The following is a 21,363-nucleotide window of genomic DNA, read 5'->3' as shown; positions in this document are numbered from 1 at the left end:
ACTACTTGACAGGGTTGTGCCTGGGGAGGCTGCTGCTTGCTGGGTGTTGTTAGCTCCTGTGTATTGTAGGACCCAACCTTGGAGAAGCTACCCATGCTGAGGAAGCCTACTGAATGAGTAAATGGAAATTCCTTCGGCGTTGTCTCTCCAGCGCCCTCTACTGTCAAAGCTAAATGTGTGCCAACTGACAAAGGCACAATATTTAAAGGGCCCATATCCATTTTCACAGAGCAGGCAATGAAGAGTGAATTTGGATATGAGATGCAATAATTTGATAACTGGCATAATTTTCCACCTAAAAACTTAAAAACCTTATATTTAACAATGATTGGGTATAAGGGAATTACTGAAGTTACAGAATTGCTGCATATCAGAATCTTTGGGATATATGTAAAACACATATCCCAAGGAATATTCATATAGCCAAGAAAAATTCATATCCCTAAAACCCATGTTGATAAAATTAAACAATCAATTGAATTGAATTAAAATTAATTAAATTCCCAATTCAAGTTAGAAAAAAAAAAAAACAACAGAAGAAACCACAAGGAAGAAAATAACAAAGATAAAAGCAGGAAGTAATAGAGAACTAGAAAACAATAGATCAAAAAAATAAAAATTCTGGCTTTTTGCATAAAGTCAGAAAATAGACCAGCCACTAGCTAATTTAACTAAGGAGAAAGCAGAGATACGTGGAATAAGAAATGACAAGAGGAAAGTAGCTACTAATACAGAGGAAGCCAGAAAGTCATAAAACAGTCCTTTACATACACAGCCCTATGCAAAGAAATTTATAAACCTAATGAAATGGATAATGTGTCAGGAAAATATAGTTGGCCAAAATTGACTCTCCCAAGATAAAAAGTTAATCAATTTCAAGGAAGAAATATAGAATGTTATTAAAGAACTATCACACATCAAAACACCAAGCTCAAGTTTCACAAGAGAATTCTACCAAATCTTAGAAAATAGTCCCATTACTATTTTATAAGTTGTTCCAGAGTAGAGAAAATAAAGGTAACTTCTAAATTCTTTATATGAAGTAGGTTAGCATTGATATTTCAAGCTGATAAAGATACCCCACATAAGATAAAATTACAGACCAATATCATTTATACTGATTTAAAAAATCTGGAATAAAATATTAGCAAACAGACTCAAATGCAACATTGAAGAAAATAATAAACCATAACCAAATGGGGATTATAGAAATGCAAGGATGGTTCAATGTTAGATATTTATTAATATAATTCAACATATTTATAGATCCAAGAAGAAAATTCATGTGATTATTCCATACGTGTTTTATTATTTTTTTTTAATTTATTTTGAGAGAGAGAGAGAGTTGTGAGTGCATGAGCAGGGGAGGCGCAGAGAGAGATAATCCCAAGCAGGCGCCACACTGTCAGTGCAGAGTCCAACGCGGGGCTCAAACTCACGAACTGTGAGATCATGACCTGATCCAAAATCAAGAGTAGGACGCTTAGCTGACTAAGCCACCCCCGGCGCCCCAGGAAAAGATGGAATTTTTAATTAGTGTTGGGCTAAGTGGAAAACTGTTGGAATAAAGTGACAAGATTATATTCATTCTTAACCCTACACATCACAAGAAATTCCAAATGGATCACAGCTTTAAACATAAAAGATGAAACCAGGTGACCAGATAAGGACTGGATGAAAACAAGGATGAATTTTTCTATAACTTGGATATAGGGAAAAGCTTTAAAAAAATCCAGATGTATCTTAAAATCCAGATGTTGGAGCACCTGGGTGGCTCAGTCAATTAAGCATCTGACTCTTGGTTTTGGCTCAAGTCATGATCTGGTTCGTGGTTTTGAGCTCTGCACTGGCAGTGTGGAGCCTGCTTTCGATTCCCTCTCTCTCCCTTTCTCTCTGTCCCTCCCATGCACATGCTCTCTCTCTTTCGCTGTCAAAATAAATAAATAAACTTTTAAAGTCTTTAAAAAATTCCAGATGTAATCATTAAAAAAATTATTCATTTGGCTACATAAAAATAAAAGTTTTACTTAACCAAAACCATCACAAACAAAGTTAAAAGACAAAAGTCTGGGGCACCTGAGTGGCTCAGTCGGTTAAGTGTCCGACTTTGGCTCAGGTCATGATCTCACTGTTCGTGAGTTTGAGCCCCCCGTTGGGCTGTGTGTTGACAGCTCAAAGCCTGGAGCCTGCCTCGAATTCTGTGTCTCCCTCTCTCTCTGCCCCTCTGTGCTTGCACTCTGTCTCTCTCTCTCTCAAAAATAAACATTAAAAAAAATTTTTTTTTCAAATGCTCATCTCATCCAGAAATATCCTCACAGACACCCAAGAAATCATGTTTAATCTGGTCACCCTGTGACCAGCCAAACTGACACAAAAAATTAACCATCACATATGTTTACATGTATATGTTTATATATGTATGCATATAAGTATATTTTATGTTTGTGTGCATAGGATTATGTATGTGTGTGTAGTTAGAAGCAAAATCCTTATTAGCATGTCTTGGACCCAGATGTTGGGCTCTAATACCATTCCACAAAACCAGGAAGCAGGGTTCCTTCTAGAAATGGCATATCCCAAGCTGAAGGAGAGAGGCTCTTGTTATGCCATAAAATTAAAAAGTGCCAAAAAAAGAATGGTGGAGACATGTCACGAGGACACAAGAGCCAGCCTGAAGGAGTTTCATTGGCCAAATCTAGGACAATTTGAACACCAAAAAATAAGGACAGTAAGGAATTACACATCACTGAAGATAATAGAACTCCATTAGTATACACACATAATGCATAGATAAATAGATGAGACACAAGAGAGGCACTTGCTTACAGCAGAGTGCTGACTGGTGAATATGAAGAAAGTGCTGGAGCTGGAAATTCATCATTTTTCAGGTGCAGTAGTTGCAATGGACTGAATGTTTGTGATCTCCCAGAATTCCTATGTCGGAACTCTAATGTGATGGTCTTTAGAAGTAGGACTGTAGGAGCCCCCATGGTGGGGTTAGTGTCCTTATCAGAGGAGGAAGAGAGGTAGCCCTTTGTCTGTTTCTGTTATCTGAGGATACAAAGAGAAGACAGCCATCTGCACACCAGGCATCGGGCCCTCACCAGGAACCCGACCACACCGACACCTGATCTCAGACTTCCAACCTCTAGAACTGTGAGAAAGAAATGTTTAGTATTTCAGCCACATAGTTGATGGTATTTTGTTATAGCAGCCTGAACTAAGACAGCAGCAAAGACTAGGTCAGGCAAAAATCATCAATGGATGCTAAATATATGAAGACAGTTTTGATGAAAAGCTAGATATTTGCATTGTCTTAAAATATCACCCCACAGATTGCTTATTCATTGCAAGCAGAAAAACAGTAATGATGCAGAAGGAAAAAATACACGATACCTTGACCAAATGATTAAATGGATGTCATGTGCCTCCAAATGGAATTTCCTGAGAATGACACCGTCATTTCTGTAGTATTCTAACTGGAGAGGTACAGCCTGGATGGAATTATGAGAAAGCACTAGCCAAACACAAAAGGAGGACATTCTATAATAAAAAGAAGAGAGACACTGTTATTTTTTTCAATGTCGATGTTATTAAAGTCCAAGAACAGCTAAGAAACTGTTCCAGATTACAGCAGATTAAAGACACTTGATCCTATAGAGGATATTACTGGCTCAATAGATAAAATTGGAATATGAATGGTAAAGTAGGTAAAAATATTGTATCAATGTGAAATTGCCTGCAGTTAACAATTGCAATTGCTCTGTAGCTCTAAAAGAGAATGTTCTTATTCTTAAGGAAAACACACATGGATTTAAGGGTAAAAAGGTATGATATATGTAACTTATTCTCAAATGTTTCAGAAAAAAACTTACATAGAAGGCGAGCAAGGGACGCCTGGGTGGCTCAGTCGATTAAGTGTCTGACTTTGGCTCAGGTCATGATCTCACAGTTCATGAGTTCGAGCCCCACATCAGGCTCTCTGCTGTCAGCATAGAGCCTGCTTCGGATCCTCTGTCCCCCCCCGCCTCCCCCCCGCCTCCCCCCCGCCTTCTGTCTCTCTCTCTCTCTCTCTCTCTCAAAAATAAATAAACTTTTTTTTTTTAATTTTTTTTTTCAACGTTTATTTTTATTTTTGGGACAGAGAGAGACCGAGCATGAACGGGGGAGAGGCAGAGAGAGAGGGAGACACAGAATCGGAAACAGGCTCCAGGCTCTGAGCCATCAGCCCAGAGCCTGACGCGGGGCTCGAACTCCCGGACCGCGAGATCGTGACCTGGCTGAAGTCGGACGCTTAACCGACTGCGCCACCCAGGCGCCCCAAAATAAACTTTAAAAAAGGGGAGCAAATGATAAAGCAAATGGGACAAAATGTTAACAACTAGTATATCCAGATAAAGATGTTTTTGGACTATTCTTACAACTATTCTATATGTTTGAAATTATTTCTTTTTTTTTAATGTTTTTATTTTTGAGACAGAGAGAGACAGAGCATAAGCAGGGGAGGGGCAGAGAGAGAGGGAGACACAGATTCAAAGCAGGCTCCAGGCTGTCAGCACAGAGCCCAACGCGGGGCTCAAACTCACAGACCGTGAGATCATGACCTGAGCTGAGGTCGGACGCTTAACCAACTGAGCCACCCAGGCGCCCCTGTTTGAAATGATTTCTAAAGAAGTTATGCCTTCCCACGGGTCTTCACTTCAGCAGGGGCTTTCTCACATCAGTTGGGGATCTTTGTTCTCCAAACTGAATTTTGTTTCAGGTTGAGGGTTCAGTCAAGGCCAGCTTCAGGTGTCTCTCGTTGCCCTTGGAACAATATGCTAAGACGGAGTATATTCTCATGGCTAAGGGAGTGGTGCAAGAAGGCACAGCCAACTGCACAAATACAGGCTGAGATCACTGCTTGGGGCACATCCATCTGCCAACATCCCATTAGCCACGACAAGTCACATGGCCAAGCCCAAAGTCAGGGGGTGGAGAAGTCCATTCTGTCCCTAGTGAGAGAGACTGAAAACTCCCAGGCAAAAGGAATGGATACAGGGAGGGTGAAAAATCGGAGCCAAAAATAATTTAACGTTCCACAGGTGGCCAACAGGAATATGTGGTTACTATTTAGAAAAATACTTGTTAAATCATGGCAAGCCAGGATGCTAATTGGTAGGGATGAAAATCCTGCTTTTTCCTATGAGTTTGCCTCTGAAAAGGGCAATGTTGCAGCTAACAAGTAGCAAAGAGAGAGACTGATTGCTTCAGTCTGCTTTACTGACACCTCATGTCCACTTGTGGAGGCTTCCTCAGTTGAAATACCTGATTTTCATCTTTTCACCAAAGGAGGAAAGCTCGGAGATGACAAGGAAGAGATGTGCACAGTGGAATGGCACATTATTCATCTGTCTGGAAAGACAACTACTGGCCGTTTGTGCCAGAGTCTCTCTCCCAGTGTGGCAGGTGTGGGGCCTTTCAAGAGACCAAGTTCAGAAAGTGGCTTGTTAAGCAAATAATTCGAGCAGATGGAGTTGGATCTTCCTGAGGAAGTTTCTGTTACCTTATGCCTTTTCTTTCTCTCGTCTGCAAATAAGCAGATGTTCTTTTCTCTGGATACCTGTCCTAAATCCTGAAAAACAGAATATTCTGTCCCTTGGAAAATGCTGAAGAGACCCCACAAAGTCTTGCCCGCCAACCACTTTCCAGACCCCGTATGGAACACTGTATTATGACCAGACCACGGCCTTACTGTAACAGCTCAATGATTAGATTTTAGTCTGTGTAGTTTGTGCCTCCCCAGTATCCACTCAGCCTTCCTCTAGTAATAGTGCCCTGAATTCCCTTTGAAGACCCAATTCCTCCCACTCATGACTCAGTCCGTTTGGCTCTCATGGAGCCCATTCCATCCCCTACTGCAGGGTGGTTGTGACACTCAGACTTGAGCCAATTGGCGTATTCCAAACCCATGACTGGTTTAGGAGGGGCACATGAATCACTTTAGGAGACAGACGCTCAGAGTCAGATCCAGGACTTTTTTTTGCAAACAACCGTTTAGAAGAAAGAATCTCCTTTCTTCTGCCCGTGAATTTGGGATGAAGTAAACCTGGAGCTGCTTGGAGTCCCCGTTAAGGGAAAACTTGGGGCCACTTTCCAATGAGGGAGAGCCTACCCAAGAGGGACGCCAACATAGAGGGAAGTACAGCTGAGAAGGGAAGAAAAAAACTAAATCCTGAAAATCATCTGAGTTGGATCCAGGGATGCCTACATTTACTCCCTGGAACTTCCAGTTCCAGAAGTCAATGCACTTTAATTTTATTCCCTATAAGTCTGTTTGAGTGGGGTTTCTCTTGCTTGAGGGCAGGAACAGGTTTTGCTGATCTTTGTCTCCCAAGCACCTGGAGCGATCCCTGGCACACTTGAGAAGAACCTTCCCTGTGCACCAAGTGAAAGGGCTTAGACTATGTTGGGCAGGTGAGGAGTAACGAAGGGCAAGCAAAGATACAAGAGACATTTTGTGTATCAGAGCTTTAGGTGGGTGGAGCTTGGTGCTTTTGCTATTTTCAAAAGCAAGCAGTGGTGCCCACAATACCATTCCCTCACAGCCCCCTGGCTGAAACCACACACCCTCTAACGAGAGGACGGAGCATAACTGAGTTATATGCTTCTTCCGTAGGTATATGAGGGGTAGGTTTTCTGTTTGGCTCCCCCCCACCCCCGGAGGCCTCCCCGTCTCTTCATATCTGGATTGCTTCCAGAAGCAGACTTCTAGGTATCAGGTGGGCGCACATTCAGAGCAGCATAAAGCACGCTTCATTCCGCTTGGTAACATCAAGCACTCGTTAAAGGAATACACGAGCTGTGGGTGATTAAAATCTAATTGAAATAGGCAGCCTGTGAATGGCTTCCAGAACCCAGGCAAGAGAACACTGTTAAATGTCTGCAAATTGGTGTGTTTTTTTGTTTTTGTTTTTTAGTTTATTTATTTTGAGAGAGGGGGCTGGCAGAGGGAGAGAGAGGCAAACCCAAGCAGGCTCTGTGCTGTCAGCGCAGAGCCCCATGGGGGGCTCGAGCCTACCACACCGGGATCATGACCTGAGCAGAAACCACCAAGAGTCGGTCGCTTAACTGACTGAGCCACCCAGGTGTCCCTGCAAATTGTTTATGCTAAAGCGGCCATACTCCCTTCTCTTCCAGACAGTCCTATGGCAGAATGGACCTTCCTCTGTTTCCTGTTCTATCACATTCCTCACCTCTCAATTTCTTTTTTTTTTAAACATTTATTTATTTTTGAGACAGAGAGAGACAAAGCATGAACAGGGGAGGGTCAGAGAGAGAGGGAGACACAGAATCTGAAACAGGCTCCAGGCTCTGAGCTGTCAGCACAGAGCTCGACGCGGGGCTCGAACTCACGGACCCTGAGATCATGACCTGAGCCGAAGTCAGACGCTGAACCGACTGAGCCACCCAGGCGCCCCCTCACCTCTCAATTTCAACATGTATTATGTGATGGCTGTAAAGTTTGTATTCCCTTCTAGATGTGGACCTTGAGCGTAGGAGCAGTCTTACTCACATTCATGTTCCCTGCTCTCCCGCCCCCCACACAGTGCCGATTTGTTGAACTGAATTGGTGAAACTCGCTCTAAATAAGGCATCCAAAAAAAGTGATTGAAGATCCATATATCGTCTGACTAACTATGTATATTAGGACTCTTCGGTGACCATTGACAGAAACAACTCAAACTGACCTGACAAAAACAAAAATCCAATCATCCATTCACCTTCAGGTACAGCTAGATCCAGAGTCTCAAGCAGCGTCACCCAGACTTTTTCTCCACATCCTTTGGCGCTTTGCTTTGGGCGTCATTCTCCGGTAGGCGCGGCACTTGAGGTGACAAGCACGGTCACCCGCAACTAGAGGCTACAGTCGGCTGGCTTAGCAAGCCTCTTCTCAAAATCTCTGCAAAAGTCAAGTCTCATTGGCTCGACTTAGGTCACGTGCCCATTACCGAGCCAGTTGTAGCCAGGAGACTGGGCTTTCCTGATTGGCCACATCTGGGTCACGTGCTTGTTCTTGGCGCTGGTGAAGCCCGCCCCACCCACATCTCGTGAATTGGGAGTAGGGGGAAAAGTGGTTGGTTCCTTAAAGGAAGTTGAGGGTGATACTACCCGGGGAAAGGAAAATAGATTGTGGGCAGCTAATAGTTGCAATGTCCACCCTATGCAAGCATTTGACAATTCGCGCATGTGTGTGTGTGTGTGTGTGCGTGTGCAGCACGCAGGTGTAATTGTATGAATTATAACAGGAATAACGGTAGCTACCATCAATTGAATGTTTATTTACTAGCACTGTTCTAATCACTTTACATCTATTAGCTCATTTAATCCTTACGCCAACCCTGTTATTATCTTCAACAGGCAAGAATTCAGGTCTAGACGAATTAATTACCATGCTCCATTGTCTCACATTAAGAAAACATTGGTCAGAAGCATTCCGGAGTACTATTTCGTTTCTTTCTTCCCCTCCCGCCACTCTACCGGCGAGGCTGATTCACACAGCAGACACAGAGGGCTGTCTGTCTCTTCCACCATGTACTCAGGAGACAGACAAAAGTAACAGGAGATCCCTGCCAGAGAGGATCCCAGTCTGGGGGGTGAGAGGGGAGGGAGACGGACACATAAACACAGGATTACCGTGCGGTGTGGTGTTATAGCAACATTCTCTGCAAAGAACTCTCCCTTTTCTTTCCTTCCACATAAAAGGTTTAAAAAACCTTACTATACTTCAGTAGTGTTTTGAAAAGAGGATCAAGGACTTTCAATTAAAAGCAAAATTATTTCTACTATGTACCTCATTGAGTATTTTTAGATCCAGAAAAGGGTGATTAAATGGGGGTCGTCCTGGTCAAACTTCACTTTGCAATCATGGAAATGTACATACGGGCCGCCAGCTGCCAGCTTCCACAGTGCGGTGTCTACCCTTTCACGTTTTTGACCTGGAGTCATTTATAGGTCGGTCTTTCCGGCTAGACTGTCCTTCTCTTGTTCATTTCTCTGTCTCCAGCTCCCAGCACCACGTCTGGCCCAGAGAAGGCCCCAGAAGTAGGCTGCTTGTTCCTGTATTCTCACGCGTGAACATGGAGCTTTCAGGACTGTCTACACAGCATCTAGGCTCAGCTACCACGTGCCAAGGCAGTTTTCGCCCCTTGGAAGCCTTTCTGTTATGGAACTGCTGGGGTCAGAGAGGAGGTGTGTGAAGGAACTTCAGCAAGGACACACTGGATTCCTAACTGATGTGAATGGCAAGTGGACCACACACCCCGGGGTGTGTTCTTGGCTGATGTCACCGACCCACTATCGGAGGGGAGGGGCAGATTTTGAAGGAGACATTGTTGTCCCTGTAGGCTGAAAGAAAGCAATTTGCAAGGGGCTGCCTGCTCTCCTCCTTGTCCCCAGAGCCACTTGTTTAAAAAATTTTTTTTTAATGTTTATTTATTTTTGAGAGAGGAAGAGAGACAAAGCATGAGTGGGGAAGGGGCAGAGAGAGAGGGAGACGTAGGATCTGAAGCAGGCTCCAGGCTCTGTGCTGACAGCAGAAAGCCTGATGCTGGGCTCAAACTCATGAACCATGAGATCATGACCTGAGCAGAAGTCGGATGCTTAACCTACTGAGCCACCCATTCGGCCCTCACCAGAGCCACTTGTTAAGTTACCACTGGGCAGGGGCGCCTGGGTGGCTCAGTTGGTTAAGCGGCTGACTTCGGCTCAGGTCATGATCTCACGGTCCATGAGTTTGAGCCCCGCATCAGGCTCTGTGCTGACAGCTCAGAGCCTGAAACCTGTTTCAGATTCTGTGTCTCCCTCTCTCTGACCCTCCCCCGTTCATGCTCTCTCTCTGTCTCAAAAATAAATAAACGTTAAAAAAAAAAATTTAAAAAAAAAGTTACCACTGGGCAGCTGTCTTTTCAGCCCACGTAGAACGGATACTTCATTTGATGTTGCAACATGCAGCTTTCAATGATGAGTGACGAGCACAGAGGTGGGAGCCCTCATCCTGTTCATGGAGCTTGTGTATGTGTGTGGGTTCAAAAGGACAGGGGAGGGTGTGGTAGCACCTGAGTGTCCGACCTTGGTCTTTTCTGAGTCCCTAGTCCTGATTCTGAATATTTGAGGTACACGTTTGGCAAGTAGGGAGTTCCCCTCCCACCATCCCTACCCCAAACTTGTACCCCTTAGCTGAAAAGTTACAAAGTATTTTCTTAAGGTGATTAAATACAGGCAGAAGTTAATGGAAGGGCTCCCCACCATGTGACCAGAAGAATTAAGAGTTTTAATTTTTTTTAACGTTTATTTATTTTTGAGACAGAGAGAGACAGATCATGAATGGGGGAGGGGCAGAGAGAGAGGGAGACACAGAATCAGAAGCAGGCTCCAGGCTCTGAGCCGTCAGCCCAGAGCCCAACACGGGGCTTGAACTCACGGACCGTGAGATCGCGACCTGAGCCGAAGTCTGACGCTTAACCAACTGAGCCACCCAGGCACCCCAGAATTAACAGTTTTAAAAAGCACGGGAGCACCTGGGTGGCTCAGTCAGTTAAATGTCTGACTTCGGCTCAGGTCATGATCTCACGGTTCGTAAGTTCGAGCCCCACATCACGCACCTTGCTGACGGTTCAGAGCCTGGAGCCTGCTTCCGATTCTGTGTCTCCCTCTCTCCCTCCCCTGCTCATGCGCTGTCTCTCTGTCTCTCTCAAAAATAAATAAACATTAAAAAAAATTTTTTTTTAAGTTTTACCAAGCAGGAGTTTCTCAGAAGCATTTGCTTTTGCACACAAGCTCTCTCTGCCCATGCTTAGGGTACTATCGTGGGACCTTTTTCTGAGAATCTCTACAGCTCATCCTCTATGGGGCATCTGGTTTTGATTGATAATGAACCCAGTTAGAAGACTACACCTGGAAGGAGAGAGTCTCCTAATTGGTTTCGCCCTATTTGCCAGTGGCAGGAGTGATGAATCACTTAGTTTCTCAAACTTTACTGACTCAAGTTCCCTCAAGGGGCCTGGGGCCTGGCCTGGAGCAGTCCACCGAAGCCAACATTTCTTTGAAGTCTGCAGTTTTATCTTAAAAGTGCAAATTTTATATTCTACTGCATAACCTATCCTTGTTTATTTCAACATGAAAATGTGTAAAATGACTTGCTGGTTAAATTGCTTAAACCTCGAATCCAAACTTTTTTTCCTATCACCAATTTTTGGGCAAGAACGAAATTCCAGGAGCAGCTTTGGGTGTCTTTTAATACACTGCTACTCTGTGCTCTTAGGGAGCCAGCCCCAGAGTGCAAGTAAAGCATTGGGTGATCCCAGCACTTTCCAAATGCCTTCCAGAACACACACAGAACTTCTTTACACCTTTTTCCGTGCGGGGCATGTTCACGGGAAGTGGAGAGGCTGGTGGCAGAAAGAGTGTCCAACTGGAGAGTGTGTGCTTGTCCCTAGGGGTTGGCGCAGTTAGGGGGAGGGTTAGAAAGACAGTATTTCTTGGGTATAAAACTTATCTAGAAGAATGTTTAAATTTTGCATTTTCATTTTGATGATTTTGAAACATTTTTTTAAATGTTTATTTATTATTGAGAGACAAAGAGAGACAGAGCATGAGCAGGGGAGGGGCAGAGAGAGTGGGAGACCCGGAATCCGAAGCACGCTCCAGGCTCTGAGCTGTCAGCACAGAGCCCGATGAGGGTCTCAAACCCACGAACCATGAAATCATGACCTGAGCCGAAGCCGGACACCTAACCGATGGAACCACCCAGGTGTCCTGAGAATTGTGCCCTTTTGAAAGCACAGGTCAGAGAATCACCTTGCTTTCTTTCCACCACATGAGGATACCATCGGAAGGCAGCCGTCTGTTACCCAGAAGAGGGCTTTCACTAGAACCTGAACCTGCTGGCACCATGACCTCAGATTTCCAGCCTCTAGGGCTGTGAGAAATAAATTTCGGTTGTTTCAAAGTCACCCGGTCTACGGTACTTTGTTAGAGGAGGCTGAACAAAGTAAGACAATACCTGAGTGAAGTATTTGCACCAAATTAGGGCTAATGGCAGCACGATGTATCCTGCCTTACTGAAGGTTTTCCTAGCATTTCCATTGTAGAAAGAGGAATTGTCACCATGCATAGGGTATGTAGGTCAACCGACTGAAAAAACCTTGCTCCAATGTGCTTGGCTTCATCCAGTCATTGTGAGGGGAGGTACGGTTTTGCCAAAGCGGCATCAGCCCTTCTATATATTTTACCATAAAAAAGAATCCAAAAAAGCAGCATTAATTTTCTTATTAACGGTAAGATAAACTCTATTGGTTTTGTAGATGGGTGTTTAACTTCTAAAAGTGTTCATTTTTACATTTTTATACTAGCTCTCTTTACAAAGAGAACATGTTTGTGCCTGGTTTGTTAGATAATGCTATAATGAAAAACCATTTCAGTCCAGACACTGGAAGTCTCTAAGACTTTTGTTATCTTTATTGTTTTATTTTATTTTTTTTCAACATTTTTTTTTTTTAATTTATTTTTGGGACAGAGAGAGACAGAGCATGAACGGGGGAGGGGCAGAGAGAGAGGGAGACACAGAATCAGAAACAGGCTCCAGGCTCTGAGCTGTCAACACATAGCCCGATGCGGGGCTCGAACTCCCGGACCGCGAGATCGTGACCTGGCTGAAGTCGGACGCTTAACCGACTGCGCCACCCAGGCGCCCCTATTTTATTTTTTGAGAGAGAGAGAGAGAGAGAACGCGCAAGAGACGGGCAGAGGGAGAAAGAGAAAGAATCTTAAGCAGGCTCCAATGCCCAGTGCAGAGCCTGATGCGGGGTTCGATCCCACAACCCTGGGATCATGACCTAGGCTAATGCATCTGACTGAAATCAAGACTTGGACACTTAACCCACTGAACCACCCAGGTGCCCCAAGACTTTTGTTATCTTCAAAGTGAGTAGGTACAAAATCAAATTTGAAAAATCATTTTTTTAAATGTTTATTTTGAGAGAGAGAGAGAGAGAGAGAGAGACAGAGTATGAGCCAGGGAGAGGCAGAGAGAGAAAGGGAGACACAGAACCTGAAGCAGGCTCCAGGCTCTGAGCTGTCAACACATAGCCCGATGCGGGGCTTGAACTCACGGACCGGGAGAGCATGACCTCAGCTGAAGTCAGACACTTAACTGACTGAACCACCCAGGTGCCCTGAAAAATTATTAAAAAAATTTTTTTTAACGTTTATTTATTTTTGAGACAGACAGAGCATGAATGGGGGAGGGGCAGAGAGAGAGGGAGACACATAATCCGAAACAGGCTCCAGGCTCTGAGCGGTCAGCACAGAGCCCGACGCGGGGCTCGAACCCATGGACCGCGAGATCATGACCTGAGCTGAAGTCAGACGCTTAACCGACTGAGACACCCAGGCGCCCCTGAAAAATTATTTTTAAACATAAGAAGCTCCATGTCAAAAATGTGGCCCATGGCCACTCTTGCCAGTTTTACTCAACACAATATTGGAAGTCCTAGCCAGAACAATTAGGCAAGGGGAAAAAAAATAAGTCACATCCAAATTGCAAAGGCAGAATAAAACTGTCACTATTTTCATATGACATGACATTATGTCTGAAAAACTCTAAAGATACCACTTAAAAACTGTCAGAACTAATAAATGAATTCAGCCAAATTGCAAGATACAAAATCAATATACAAAATCTGTTGTTTCTATACATTAATAACAAACTATCAGATAAAGAAATTCCCCTTTACAACTGCATCAAAATGAATAAAGTGCCTAGAAATAAATTTCACCAAGGAGATGAAAGACCTGTATGAACCCTGAACACTATGACACCGATGAAAAAAATTGAAGAAGGCACAAATCAGTGGGAAGATATACTGTGTTCATGGACTGGAAGAATTAATAGTGTTAACATGTCCATACTAACCAAAGCAATTTACCGATTCAGTGCACTCCCTATCAAAATTCTGATGGAAATTGTTTCCCCCACAGAAACAGAACGAGCAATCCTAAAATTTGTGTGGAACCACAAGAGGCTCCAAATAGCCAAAGCAACCTTGAGAAGAAGAAAAGAAGAACAAAGCCGGAGGCATCATGTTCCCTTTCAAACTATATTACAAAGCTATAATAATGAAAACAGTAGGGTATTGGTATAAAAACAGACACATAGATCAATGGAACAGAATAGAGAGCTAAGAAACAGATCCGTAGATATGGTCCATTAATTTACAACACAGGAGTCAAGAATATACAATAGGGAGAGCACAGTCTCTTCAATAAATGGTGCTGGGAAAACTGGATAGCCACATGCAAAAAATGAAACAGGACCACTATCTTATACCATACACAAAATTAATCCAAAATGGATTAAAGACTTGAATGTAAGACCTGAAACCATAAAATTCCTAGAAGAAAAAATAGGTGGTAGGTAAGCTCCATGAGATTAGTCTTGGCAATGAGTTTTTGGATTTGACACCAAGAACGAAGGCAACAAATCAAAAATAAACAAGTAGGACTACATCAAACTAAAAAGCTTCTACACAGCACAGGAAACCAGCAACAAAGTGAAAAGGCAACGTACCAAATGGGAGAAACTATTTGCAAATCATATATCTGAAGGGGTTGAGATCCAAAATATGTAAAGACCTCATACAATTTAATAGCAAAAAAAACACAATTTGATTGAAAAATGGGCAGAGTATCTGGTTAGACACTTTTTCAAAGAAGACATACAGATGACCAACAGGTACATGAAAAAGTACTCAACATCACTAATCATCAGGGAAATGCAAATCAAAACCGTGATGAAATATCACTTAATACCTGTTAGAATGGCTGTTTTTAAAAAGACAAGAGGTAACAAGTGTTAGCAAGGATATGGAGAAAAGGGAATCTTTATACACTTGTGGTGGGAATTTAAATTGGTACAGTCACTATGGACAAAGGTATGGTGGTTCCTCAGGAGCACCCGGGTGGCTCAGTTGGTTAAGGGTTTGACTTCGGCTCAGGTCATGATCTCATGATTTATGGGTTCGAGCCCGGCATTGTGCTCTGTGCTGACAGCTCAGAGTCTAGAGCCTGCTTTGGATTCGGTGTCTCCCTTTCTCTCTGCCCCACCCCTACTCATGCTCTGTCTCTGTCTCAAAAAGAAATAAACATTAAAAAAAAGTTAAAAATAAAGATACTATATGATCCAGCATTTCCACTTACGGGTATGTATTCAAAGGAAATGAAAACACTAGCTTGAACCCGTGTTCATCCCAGTTCACTGCAGCATTGTTTACAACAGCCAAGGCATGGAAGCAACCTAAGTGTCCATCAATAGATGAATAAAGAAAATGTGGCATATAAAGTAGTGGGGAATATTACTCAACCATAGAAAAGAAGGACATTTTGCCATTTGTGACAACATAGATGGACCCTGACAGCATTATGCTAAGTAAAATAAGTCAGACAGAGGAAGATAAATACCATGTGATCTCACTTACCTGTGGAATCTAAAATAAACAACAGAACTCATAGATATGGAAAACAGGCAATTACCACAGGTGGGGGGCAGAGGGTGGGCAAGATGAGAGAAGGGGGTCAAAAGGAACACACTTCCAGTTGTAAAATAAATAAGTCACGGGGATGTAAGGTACAGCGTGATGACTATAGTTAATAGTACTGCATTGTATATTTCAGAGCTGCCAAAGGAGTAGACCTTAGATGGTTTTATCACAAGTAAAAAAAAATTTTTGTAACTATGTGTGGTAATGGATGCTAAGTAGATTGTGGTGATCATTTCACAATAATACAAATATGCAACATTACATTAAACACCTGAAACTGTTGTATTATATCTCAATAAAAAAATGTGGTCCAGAAATGAACAATGGACACGGTTGAAGGTGCAGCCACTGTGGAAAACAGTATGTCCGTTCCTTAAAAAATCAAACATAGAATTACATAGGATCCAGCAGTGTCACTGCCGAATTTATACCCAAAAAGATTGAAAGCAGGGACTGAACCAGATATTTGTATGCTCATGTACATTGCAGCATTATTCACAATAGCTGAAAGACGGAAGCAATCCAAGCATCCATCGACGGATGAATGAATAAACAAAATGTGCTACAAATATGGAATATTATTCGGCCTTAAAAAGGAAGGAAATTCTGTAAAATAATTTTTTTAATGTTTATTTTTGAGAGAGCACAAGCCGGGGAAGGGCAAAGAGAGAGGGAGACACAGAATCCGAAGCAGGCTCCAGGCTCCCAGCTGTCAGCACAGAGCCCGATGTGGGGCTTGAACTCATGAACTGCGAGATCGTGACCTGAGCTGAAGTCAGACGCTTAACCGACTGAGCCACCCAGGCACCCCAAAAAAGGAAGGAGATTCTGACACGTGCCACAATATAGATGAACTTTGAAGACATTATGTTGAGTGAAATAAACCAGCCACAGAAGGATAAGTACTGTATGATTCCACTTATGTGAGGTACCTGGAAGAGTCAAACTCAGAGGCAGAAAGCAGAATGGTGCTTAGCAGGGGGTGGGGAGAAGTGGGTAACGGAGTTGGTGGTAAGGGGGATGGAGCTTCAGTTGGGGAAGATGAAAAAGTTCTGGAGATGGATGGTGGTGATTGTTATGCAATATAGTGATGTACTTAATGTCACTGACCTGTATGTACATTTAAAAATGGTAGACATGAGGGGCGCCTGGGTGGCTCAGTCAGTTAAGCGTCCGACTTCAGCTCAGGTCACGATCTCGCGGTCCGTGGGTTCGAGCCCCGCCTCGGGCTCTGGGCTGATGGCTCAGAGCCTGGAGCCTGCTTCCAGTTCTGTGTCTCCCTCTCTCTCTGCCCCTCCCCCATTCATGCTCTGTCTCTCTGTCTCAAAAATAAATAAACGTTAAAAAAAAATTTTAAAAAACAAATAAAAATGGTAGACATGATAAACACTATGCTATGTGCATCTCACCATAATAAAAGGAATCCATAGTGACAGTAATTTAGCACATCCAGGTTCCTGGCAGCAAGGACATGGCCTGGCTCTCAGATCTCCTCCAAGAACACATGGGGCACAATTCCCAGGGCACACAGGGGCTATAAGAGGCGTCTTGATCCTCCTAACAGGGACTTCCTTAACATTCTCCAAGTGAACATTCTTACGGTCCTAAAATAAACACAGGGAGAAAAGTCAGCAAAGTCTATAGTTCTTTCAAACTAAAGACCAAGTTGGCCTGGTTACTCTGCTGAAGATAGTAACTAACACACACGATCCAAGTCAGATTCCTCAGATGTATGCATTACGGGGCACAAATACAATTTAGTGCAGGGAAATGCTGAATAATGGTTACGTTCTAGGATCTACAGCAGAATTTTCCGAAGTATATTCGGTGGCCGGGGGTATAGCTCAGGGGCAGAGCATCTGACTGCAAAGTATATTCTGTGGGATATTCTTAGATGTTACATGAAAAAGAGAATTCTATTATCAAATACATTTTGGAAATTCTGGATTAAACCAGGGTAAACAGCTTCCTTACCGCAGGATTCTCAGAGCCGTTAACGTGCTAGCGTGTCACACGGATCTCCAAGGAAAGAGGCTTGGAAGATACTTACACAAGTGTTTGCCAAATGGATATCGACCACATGATGCTTTTTCATGATCATGTGAGGGGCTGATGTTCTCACAAACACACTTTGGAAAACTTTCATTTAGAGAACAGTAATAAAATAGAAGATGAATATAGACTAGGCCAAGGGTCAGCAGTCCAGCCCTTGGGCCTAATCCTCCCAGCGGCATATTTTTTTCAGAGCAAAGGATGGTTTTTACATGTTCAAATGGTTACATTTTAAATAGTTATGTAAGTTCTTGCATAACATTCTAGTTTTGACTCTTGCCTCCCAAAGCCTGAAATATTTACTATGTAACTCTTTGAGAAAAAGTGCTAACTCCTCTCCGAGGGGATGAAAATATCTGAAGACTGTTAATTCTTTTTACTTTTTCTAGAAACAATGATAATTATGATGCGTTATTAGAAGTGCCTGCTATGTGCTAGGCATACATTGTTTCCATTAATCTTCACAACTGTGTGAGATTATTGTCCCCATTTTACAGATAAGGATGCTAAGTATCAGAAAGACAAAGTGTAGGGGTGCCTGGGTGGCGCAGTCGGTTAAGCGTCCGACTTCAGCCAGGTCACGATCTCGCAGTCCGTGAGTTCGAGCCCCGCGTCCGGCTCTGGGCTGATGGCTCGGAGCCTGGAACCTGTTTCCGATTCTGTGTCTCCCTCTCTCTCTGTCCCTCCCCCGTTCATGCTTTGTCTCTCTCTGTCCCAAAAATAAAACATTGAAAAAAAAAATTAAAAAAAAAAAAAAAAAAAAAAAAAAAGAAAGACAAAGCGTATATCGGAGCCAGAATTCAAAACCAGGTCTGTTTAACCCCAAAGGCCATAATGGTTGCTTTGTCAGTGTTTTGCAAAGTGGGGTCCACACAGCCCAGGAGGTGGATGGGACAAGTCACTGGAGCGTAGCTGAATTCGAAACATTGTTTTCTGCCTGGGTCTCCTGTGTTTTTCCTTCCCGTGTGTGTCATCTACTACTCACACAGAAGACTTTACCTCTGACATTTCTGGTCACCAAATGTATGTTCCCCGCCCCAAGCAATTCCCTGCAACATCAGCTGGGTGTCCTATCACTTAACTTGATTTTAACACTACCTACCTGGAGACAGTATCAGATACCCCAGGTTAAGGGTTCAGTCCCACAAGACTGCCCTACCCCCATCTCAAATGCTGTGTTAGGTCCCCAGGGTACCTACAACTTCTGTCTGTCTGCAAACTGGAGGTTCCCATGACCCCCTCCTCAGGTTCAATCAATTTGCTAGAGAGGCTCACAGAACTCAGGGAAACACTTATATTTACCAGTTTATTAAAGGATATGATGAAGGATATAAATGAATGGCCAGATGGAAGAGATCTACATAGTGAGGTCTGGTAGGGTCCTGAGTGCAGGAGCTTCTGTCCTTGTGGAATTAGGGTGTGTTACCCTCTGGGTGTGGATGTGTTTGCCGATTTTGAAGCTCTTGGAGCCCCATACTACTGGGATTTCTGTGGAGTCTTCATCACGTAGGCACATTGATCATTAACCCCATTTTCAGCCCCTCTCCTCTCTCAAGAGAAAGGGGATGCGCTGAAAATGCCAAGTTTCTAATCACGGCTTGGTCTTTCTGGCGACCACTCCCCTTCCGGAGCCATCCAGGAGCTCACCCAGAAGAACCTTATTAGAACCAGAGCTATGCCTCCCACCTGGGAGATCACAAGGGCTTCAGGAGCTCTGTTTCAGGAACCTGGGATCAAAGACCAACTATTAGAACAAACATGTTCCCTGTACTCTTATTCAGGCAATTTACAAGGGTTTTAGGAGCTCTCTGTGGGAACTTGGGGCAGAGACCAATATAAATCTCTTATTATCTCACATTAGTGAGAAACTATGTCTTTTAATTATATATTTTTTAGCTCATCCTTCACTTTCAATTTTACATACATATGTTATTATAATATAAAAACTGCTATAACAAATCAGCTAAAATTAACTTCGTCAGCAGCCAATAGGGTACTATTTAATGTTTATTTACTTTTGACAGAGAGAGGGAGGGAGTGGAGGATGGGCACAGAGACCGGGAGACAGAGAATCCCAAGCAGGCTCCATAAGGTCAGTGCAAAGCCCGACATGGGGCTCTATCCCATGAACTGTGAGATCGTGACCTGAGCGGAAGCCAAGGATTGAACGCTTAACCAACTGAGCCACCCAAGGCGCCCCTATAGGTGGTTTTTAAGGAGCCTAACATATAACTTGCCTTTCTCCACACCTGAATTTAGAATTGAGGGAGACAGAAGGACCCGGGAATTGGAAAACAAAATGTCAGTTTTCTTCTTGAGACAGCCATGGGAAAATCTGGCTTAGGTGAGATGGGCAGCAGTCATGGGTTTCCTATGCCTGGGTCCTAGAATTAGACGTGCTCCTGGAAAAGCACAGGACTTCTTTTGTGGGGGCTCCTTTTACCACTAAGCCTCCCACTGTCTGGGGCCAGCTGGAAGGGGTGCTCCCCGAAGAGATCTGACTCCACACAGGAGAGAAGGAGGAGTATGTTATGCCCTACAGAACTCCTGCTACCCTAGATATCAATCATCTAGAGAATGTCCTCTTCTTGTCTAGGGAGAAAGAAAGCTGGAGTGTTGAGTGAAGCTTCTTCTTTTTTTTTTTTTTTTTAAATTTTTAACGTTTATTTATTTTTGAGGGAGAGAGAGAGAGTGGGGGGGAGGAGCAGAGAGAGAGCGAGACGTGGAATCCGAAGCAGACCTCAGGCTCCAAGCTGTCAGCACAGAGCCCGGTGTGGGGCTTGAACTCACAGTGAGATCATGATCTGAGCCGAAGCCGGATGCTTAACTGACTGAGCCACCCAGGTGCCCCTCTAGTGAAGCTCCCTTTAAGTGGAAGGGAATACCAAGCCTGGAGTGGAAGAATTTGCTACCTTAAAAGACAGTCCATGATATATTCATTTCATAAAACATATATAAATATATGCCACACACATGCTAAAATTTTTTATTGATTATACTCAGTGAAAACTGATGATGACTATTGTAAGCTACACTCTGCACGTGTGGCCAATTTTCATGCAGTTAAAAGGAAGCCAGAGGACATAGTGAATTGTAGGATCTGGGCCCCGAGTCTTAAGAGGAGGTGAATCTAGACTTTATTAACTTGACTTAGAATGCTCTGAATACTGCTATTAACTTAAAGATCTCTAAAGGAGAATTTGGTTATGAGGGAGAACACAAACTGCATTCCTGGAGGCTATTTTCTGAACAGTTTCCTACATGGGGCAATTTCACTGTGGAGAAGCCCATTCAGATTGCTTCAGGTTAGACCAATAGCCAATAAGAAACCTCCACGTTCACGAGCAGCTCCCCATTCAAGGAAATATTTTGTACTGGTGATGCTGTGAATGTCAGCATTGAGGACTGGGTTGCGGTGCGGGGCAGAGTCACAGCTGGAGTCGGGGTGACGAATCAGCTAAGAACGGTAGTTCAGACAGAATTCAAGGGAGAGTTGAACTGCAAACTTTGACATTTTCCAGAGTTTATTGCATGAAACCAAGCTCCTGCTAGATGCCCTGTGAATGGTTTCACTGTCAAGTCCACTTGAGGGACCCACTATAAATAACCCCCTCTCAGCCGTTCACACTGCATGTTATTATATGAGGCTTTGAGACATCCTGTAATAAGGGAGCTATTTAACTTTACTTAACCCAGTGTTTCTCAAGTTTCCCCATCAGTGTCTTATTTCAGG

The sequence above is a fragment of the Prionailurus viverrinus genome, chromosome A1 (genome assembly GCF_022837055.1).
Source record: "Prionailurus viverrinus isolate Anna chromosome A1, UM_Priviv_1.0, whole genome shotgun sequence".
Lineage (NCBI taxonomy): Eukaryota > Metazoa > Chordata > Mammalia > Carnivora > Felidae > Prionailurus > Prionailurus viverrinus.
Note: the sequence above shows the minus strand (reverse complement) of the source record.